The 8,551-nt window shown below is 37.0% G+C and overlaps 1 protein-coding gene across 5 annotated transcripts in view; it reads right to left on the bottom strand.

Moving 5' to 3' along the window:
• The window catches only part of abcc9 (ATP-binding cassette, sub-family C (CFTR/MRP), member 9), a 31,632-nt gene extending 28,259 nt beyond the window's left edge, over positions 1-3,373 (bottom strand). For 3 of the 5 annotated variants that reach the window (XM_046872849.1, XM_046872852.1, XM_046872853.1), the window contains exons 1-2: positions 3,230-3,373; positions 2,555-2,794 (exon numbers count right to left, since the gene is read on the bottom strand). The gene's annotated coding sequence lies outside the window, so the exon portion shown is untranslated. Of the gene's footprint in view, positions 1-2,554; positions 2,795-3,009; positions 3,173-3,229 lie in introns of those variants that run through there. The other 2 variants (XM_046872850.1, XM_046872851.1) reach the window with 2 other exon arrangements.
• Positions 3,374-8,551: the final 5,178 nt, after the last annotated feature.

The raw sequence follows: 8,551 nt of genomic DNA on the forward strand, positions 1-8,551 counted from the left end.
AGTAAGAGACATGTGGAGGTTGGTGTTTAGTAAAGTCAGGTACTGATGTATCCATAGTCGCAGAAACAGTGCTTTCATGGTATCGGAAATTATTCTCTTGAATCTACAGCTGTTACGTGTTTATTAATTTGTTTATTCTGTAGCATTTGTTTTTGCTTGATTTTGTTTTTATTTTTAACCACGATTCCAGAGCCAAGTTCACATCAGCAGGATATAAAGTCGGCAGGTTTTGTGTGAAAGCACCAGTTACATCGTAACCTAAAATTAGTCAATGGTGCCATTTAAGATATCCCACTGGGAAAAACTAAACTGAAAAACAGATTCCACAACATACACGGGAAAGTTTTATTAAGTCCTCTAACACACCAGCTGTGATCTTAGAAACAAATAATATTTGTTTTATATATATATATATATATATATATATATATATATATATATATATATATATATATATATATATATATATATGTAGCATATAATTTTAATTTAATTCACAATTCACACAGAGAAATGTCACACTATACAGGGTTTTTTCTTCTTCTGCTTCTTCTTATCATTATTATTATTATAACTAGTTTTATTTCAGCAGTAGAATATGCAATTATAGAAAAATGCTAAATAATATTAATTATAGTAGTAGTAATTGTGATAGTAGTAATATTAGAAACTAGTAACAGTAGCAGTAGAAGTAGTAAAATATCAGTAAAAATTGTAGTAGTAGTAATAACAGTACTATTAATAACAGTATAAGTAATAACAGTAGTAGTAATAACAGTAGTAGTAAACATAGTAGTAATAACAGTATAAGTAATGACAGTAGTAATAATAGCAGTAGTAAAAGTAGTATTAATAACAGTAGTAATAATAATAGTAGTAGAAAAAGTAGTAGTAACAACTGTAGTAGTAATAACAGTATTAATAACAATAGACGTAGTAACAGTTGTAATAACAGTAGCATTAAAAGTAACAGTAATAACAGTAGTAGTAATAGTAGTTTTGAAAGTAATAATAATAACAGTCGTGTTAACAGTCAAAGTAATAGTAACAGTAGTAGTAATAACAGTAGTAGTAATGACAGTAGTAGTAATGACAGTAGTATTAAAAGTAATAGTAATAACAGTAGTAGTAATAACAGTAGTAGTAATGACAGTAATAGTATTGACAGTAGTATAATATGTAGTAGTAGATAATTGTAGTAGTAGTTAACAGTAGTATTTGTAGTAGTATTAGCAGTGACAGTTGTATCAGACATAGTATAGTATAGTATAGTGTAGTGTAGTACAGTATAGTATAGTGTAGTATAGTGTAGTATAGAGTAGTATAGTATACTGTAAAATAGTGTAGTATAGTATAGTGAAGTATAGTGTAGTGTAGTATAGTATAGTAAATTTTAGTATAGTATAGTGTAGTATAGTATAGTATAGTGTAGTAGTATAGTATAGTGTAGTGTAGTATAGTATAGTGTAGTATAGTATAGTGTAGTATAGTATAGTATAGTAAATTTTAGTATAGTATAGTGTAATATAGTATAGTGTAGTATAGCATAGTGTAGTATGGTATAGTGTAGTATAGTATAGTGTAGTATAGTGTAGTATAGTAAAGTATAGTGTTGTATAGTATAGTATAGTGTGGTATGGTGTGGTATGGTGTGGTATAGTATAGTATAGTATAGTATAGTATGGTGTAGTATAGTGTTGTATAGTATAGTGTTGTATAGTATAGTATAGTACAGTGTAGTGTAGTATAGTGTAGTATAGTGTAGTATATTATAGTATAGTATAGTGTAGTATAGTATAGTATAGTAGTGTAGTATAGTGTAGTATATTATAGTATAGTATAGTATAGAGTATAGTATAGTATAGTATAGTATAGTGTAGTATAGTGTGGTATAGTATAGTATACTATAGTATAGTATAGTATAGAGTAGTATAGTATAGAGTAGTATAGTATAGTATAGTGTAGTGTAGTATAGTGTGGTATAGTATAGTATACTATAGTATAGTATAGAGTAGTATAGTATAGTATAGAGTAGTATAGTATAGTGTAGTATCTGTTTTGTATCCAGGGTACTGCAACATTATGGAAGTCTCAGAAGTCTGTAGTATAAATGCATGTGCTTTAATTCCTATATGTATTTACATTTATTCCTATTTGACTGTAAATGAAAACCATAACATTTCTTCAGACACAAAACCAAAGTGCTGAACACTGAACACCGCCTGGGTGTGTAATGGCCTGAAACCTGCTGAAGTACAGACACGTCTACTGAAACATCTCTCACATCAAACTGGAAAAGAAAATCAGTTTACTCCTGCTGGATGACAACACACACACACACACACACGCACACACACACACACACAGCAGCAGATGGACCAGAGCTCGAGAGAAGCTTCAGAAGAGCTAGACAGATAGACAGATAGATAGATAGACAGATAGATAGATAGATAGATAGATAGATAGATAGATAGATAGATAGATAGATAGATAGACAGACAGACAGACAGACAGACAGACAGACAGACAGATAGATAGATAGATGAGTACTTACAGAAAGATGGTGGTGATCAGGGTTTCATTCCCAGAGCTCAGGGTTTGGTGGAGGCAGAAGGGGAATGTCGCACACACCACAGTACACAGGGGTATTTTTAGCCGCTCGCAGTGCCTCCTATTGGGTTTCTGCACTGAGCCAAGTGGGGGCAAAGTAACTACAACCAAGTACCTTCACAAGCACCAACGACCCCTGCACACACACACACACATACATACACACACATATAGGCACACACACCTACACACACACACACACACACACACGTGCGAGCCGCCGTTTAAACAGGTATACGCGCACACACAGGTAAGAAGCATCACTACCAACACAATGACACCTGACTTCACTCTTTAGAATGGAGATTGTGTAGATGATGAGATATACACCTACACACGTACACACAGACACGTGCAAACGTACACATGCACACAATTACACATATACACAATCCCCACCTCCACTACACACACAGACAAAACGATCTAAACATTTCCATCTTTATCCAGCATCTCCGGTTCCTCCACCATCTCCGGTTCCTCCTGTATTTGCCCCTGAGCCACGGTGCTGCAGCTCATATGAAGCCTGAACGGATCCGTGTGTCGGAACGCATAAATTACACTGCATCTGTTCTGATCAGACACCTAGCCTTTCCATCTACAACACCTGGACACTCACCTCCACCAGGTCCCGGTGGTATTCCTCACTCTCAGCGCGCAGATGATGCGTCCTGTCCTCCACGGGTACACGCTGTGGAAGGCCCTTAGGGTCAAAACCGGTGCTGGTTGGCTGGTGAATTTTTTTTCTTTCGTCCCGCCTATTTTAAACACGTGACTGCTTTGGCGTGTGGATTTGGAGCATGTGGTCGGTGGGAGATGTTGAAAGTCTATTGGCTTGGTGTTGAGAGTGGGACTGATTCTGGACAGACATGTAGTTCAGTACAGATGTGGTTCAGAAGAGCAGTTCATAAAAAATATTACTGTCTTTTGTGCACAAAATAAACTACATGAATGAACAAAGATCTGATTTATTGATGCTGAATAAATTATATATATATATATATATATATATATATATATATATATATATATATATATATATATATATATATACACATGTTGCTCATTCCCAGAATATGTTTTATATTTTCAGTTGTCCAAAGTCGCTCCATTTATCTTTGATTCCAGTTGGACAAACTCGGAGCGTTCTCTCATCGGCTTCACGAGGTCGTAACCTGGAATGGTTTCAGATCACAGGTGTCTTAACAAAAGTTCATTTGTGACATTTCTTGCATCTTTCATGTATTTAAGAGCACCAGAGGAAAGTGTGAGCTATTAGTGCTATTGTTTTGTATTACTGTACAAGCCATATCCAAGAGCTTCTTCTGCTGCAGAGGAGAAGTTTATTAGAATTACCAGCCTCAAAAACCACCAATTTAAAAAGAATATTTCTCAGAGTTCCTGTGGCAGACATTCATTCCTCATCCTTTGTTCAGAGAAGACTGTATCAGATCTTCATAGTCAAATTGTGCAAAAAAAACTATTACTTGGGAAGAACTTTGGCAAAGAAACACAATAAATAGACATTAAATTAGTGGTAGATTTGGAGTCCTTTGACTTTGTTAGACAGACAGATGGTAATTGGATGGTTTCTGAATGTGTGGTTTCCACCGTGAAGCATAACCTGATGACCTGGTCTCTAGAAGCACCTGATCTAAATCCAGTGATGCAGAGATTTTTTTCTCTGCAGCCAACAAGCACTCAACACCTCTGGGATCTCCTCAAGCCCGTTGAAAAACCATTCCAGGTGACAACCTCATGATGCAGACTGAGAACATTCAAAGTGTGTGCAAAGCAGCCATCAAACCTAAAGGTGGTTAGTTGGAATAATTAAAAGTATAAAATATATTCCGTTTTTTTTTTTTGTTTCCACTTAATGCCATTTGTGTTCTTTCATAGTTTGGATTCTTCAATATTAATGTACAATGAAACTGAAACTGAAGGAGAAGGTGTGTCCAAATGTCTAACTGCTACTGTATATATAATTGCATGTATAAAGATTATTTCACATGGACAATAAAAATGCTTTGGCCCCCGAGGCTTTTCATACCAGACACCTCTTTCTCCTTCTCCTCCATCCCTCCTCCTTCTCCTCCACTCCTCCTCCTTCTCCTCCATCCCTCCTCCTTCTCCTCGTCCCTCCTCCTCTTTTCTCTGGTGCTCAGTCCGCGTGATTGCGACAGTTGGATGAAGGATGTGCTGTAGAAGAATGGAGCCAGTGGGTCACATTCAATGTTGGTCAGGTGAAGAACGGATTTGAGAACAGGAGCATTTTATTCCCTTTTACACTCTAGATTTCTAAAATGGCTGCATCTGGTTTTATTTGGATGAACTGCTGTAGCAGAATTGTGGTAATGTTTGAATGGTAACAGATCATACATTTATAGGGCTTATACATAAACAGAAAATATTAATAATAATAATAATAATAATAATAATAATAATAATAATAATAATAATAATAAAGCCTCTTCTATAAATACCTATACATTTTTTACACTGTTTTGTAGCATGTTAGTTTTTATTACATGCTGCCACTGGGAGAAATCCAGTGCTCCCATGCCCTCATCATGACCCCTGCCAAATAACCGAGACATGGGAATTATAGTTCCATTTTCACTTTACTCAAAAGTTTGCTCTATTTTTTCTGGTTTCACATCAGTGGCATTGTGTGTTATTTTTATATATTTGAAAAACTGCAAGAATGAGCTATTAATGTACCTACAGAATGTTCCTTTTAAATCCAGATTCTTTTATTTTCTTTAATCAAAACCATGAAGATTCTGAATCTCATCAAATGAGAACAGACACGAGTCAGCGATCCAGAACTCGCCACGATTGGTGAGATTTTTCGAATCAGAATTTCTGCTGTTCAGAAACAAAAAATGGATAGAAAATAAATGATCAGGTGTTTGATTTCTCTCGATGTACGCATCACGGTTCTTCTCTTCCTGACACCTTGATGCCCGGTCAGCTGAGTCACTAGTTGGCAATAAACAAGACTAAAGTCAATAGATCTCAACACTTCATTCGCACTTAATTTAAAAAGAATCCACATATTCCCTGATGATCATGATGATGTTCTTGACCTGAACAAGTTCTCAATGTAAAAGATGAATCATCTATAAGAAATGAGAACAGTAAAGTGATGAGGCTGGAATGTAAGTACAATCTGAAACTAAACCATTGTCTTCCTGTGGTAGTGTATAACTACTCAAACACAAAGTCTGAAAAAAGTCTAGTTTGGTGGAACTGATGGAAATGAAGTATGGAAGATACACAAAGAGAATTGGCCTCCAGGGACAGGGGTCAAAGGGGTCATCAATTGCCTGGGGACTTCTACTAAAGATGAAATCTTTCAGAGTTTTGTGTATTCACAAAGCTCTGTGTGTGTGTGTGTGTGTGTGTGTGTGTGTGTGATTAAAGGAAGCGAGGGTGCTTGTCGGAGGAGGGAAAAGGGTCAACAGGTCAGCTGGGATTCTGCGCATGTGTTTGTGTGTGTGCAGACATTCACATCCCCTCTTAAGTTCGAACTCCTCTTTCCAATGACACAGGAAGTGAAACAGGAAGCGAACCATGTGTGACCCATCAAAGGGGCTTGTGGTGATACCCATGCAGGCCCAAACTGGGCTGCAGGGTTCAGGGTTCAAACCCAGAAACTTTGAGAACTTTCCTGATTCTCATCAGATGACATGTCTAACATGCGTCATCATCGTCTTAGGAAAATGAAACACGTAAGCTGTTGAGGGGCTTATCTGAGAAAACAAACACATCTCCCTGGATAGATTGACTGTCTGTTCAGACACTTTTACTAGTTACATCTCAGAGCTTGTCGTTATTACTGGCATTGATTCTGACTGTTGTTTAATCTGGACTGAACTTTTCTGATCATGCAGTTGTTTGAATGCAGTTGTTTCCTAAACTGTAGCTGCAAAACATTTTGATGTACTAAATTGTATAACACGTTTAAATACACTTTGGCTTTACAATTCTGCACAGTGTGCCAGCATGATGATGCTCCTTTACACATGATTTGTCTGTGTGAAGGTTGGAGTGAAAGAAGAACCCCATCTGAACACCTTTATAATGAACTGGAACACTAACTGAACTCCATACTTCCTCAATTCCTCTTCAACATCAGTGTCTGACTTCACTAGTAGCTGAATAATCACTAATCCCCGCAGCCACGGCCCAAAAATCCAGTGGAAAGGCTTCACAGAAGAAGAGTGATGATTTCTGAATGAGGTTATCAGCAAATACATACATGTGTCATGGTCGAGTGTCCACATGCTTTTGTCTGGATAGTGTTGCTTTGTGCACTTATACTCAGAAACACTTTCTGAGGGATGAAACATAACAGAAATCCATTGTCCTTGTTTTACTGCTCCTGGATTACTCTGTAGATTATTTGTTCACAGGGCCAAGTATTTTTTTTTTTTGTGAGAAGAGATGACAGACAATGTTTGAGTTTCACCAGAGGCAACGGGAAATAACCTCCTGTTGATGACTTGGCTTTCTCCGAAATGCATTACAAATGATCTTCACTTAATGGTTTCTAGCAGGATTTATGACCCAGACATCAAAACACTCGAAACAACGAAGCCTGATGTGTCCCTGAGAAACTTTGTGATCCAGGTGAAGTGCCCACATATGTGAAAGTGCATCTGTGTCTTTGTGTAAACGAACACTGCTCCTACAATATGTCCCACATCCATCAGTGATTCTGTCTGGAACAGTCTGACCTCTCTAACGGCACTGAGGAGGATATATGAGCTTCAATCAATCGACAACGACACAAATATGCAAATATCCAGTATATATACAAGAGAATAATCTAATCTGAGATATTTCATTACATTATATCAGCTTACAATTCTTTTTTCACTGATAGAGCCTGTAAAACTCTCTCTCACACACACACACACACACACACCCCGCTTGTCTTTTCTAGCATGTTTTTTTTAGGTGGTAGGATTCAGAGAATGTGAAGAAAACTATGAAATGATGGAACCACGGCAACTTGGAAAAGGAGTAAAGTAAAAAAAAAAATGTTTGGATTTCCTGTCAAACAAGAAGGAATGAAAGTTCATTAAACAGCGAGGAATGCACTATCAGTACCATATGTGGCAACGTTCTGCATCACGGATCCAAACACAGACTGCACAGACTTCACCGTCATGAGACAGACAGTTTAATGAAATAGAATTATAGCAAGAAAGAAATGAGAAAAGTCAGGGTCAGATATCCAGATACACCAACAACTTTAAATCTCTGCACCACAGGTTTAGAAAGGAGCGAGTTCCCAGGCCCTTTTCTGGAAAATCCATGCACAAGTACTTCTTGTTTCATTAGCAAGTCCTTCATGAGTTTTATCAGGCGGTTTAGAGGGAAAAAAAAATAAAGGACTGTTCGAGAAAAACTATGATTTGTAAGGACCTGTGAGGAAACAAATTGCTCGCCTGTAGCGACATCTAGTGACCAGAAATGTGAAGTGAAAGGGGGACAAAGAGGATCAAAATGCTGTCTAGATGAATGATCTGTTCAAAATCATTAGGGTCATGCTGGATCCAGGGCTTATCCTGGGAAACAAGAAATACTCTTTGGATGAGACACAACCTACTATGGATTTGGGAGAGGGAGAGGGGAGAACATGCAAAGCTCGATGCAGAGATATGAAAAAGATTAATATTCACTATTAATGTCCAAATATCCTAAAATGCAATATTGACTATTTTGATTATCTAATAAAGAAGGGATTTAAGAGGGAAGTGGTAGCTTCACCTTATCCCTCACTTGCTCAGGTGAGATAATTGTTAGTCCCCTGGATAAAGCCATCTGCCAAATGCCATAAATGTAAGTGAAAATAAATCTATTTTGTGTTCACAGTGCACACTGTGTGGTTCATAGTTTTGTAATCCTAACGTTGGAAAGTGAAAGAGCA

Source organism: Silurus meridionalis, chromosome 18 (assembly GCF_014805685.1).
Source record: "Silurus meridionalis isolate SWU-2019-XX chromosome 18, ASM1480568v1, whole genome shotgun sequence".
In the NCBI taxonomy this organism is placed as follows: Eukaryota; Metazoa; Chordata; class Actinopteri; order Siluriformes; family Siluridae; genus Silurus; species Silurus meridionalis.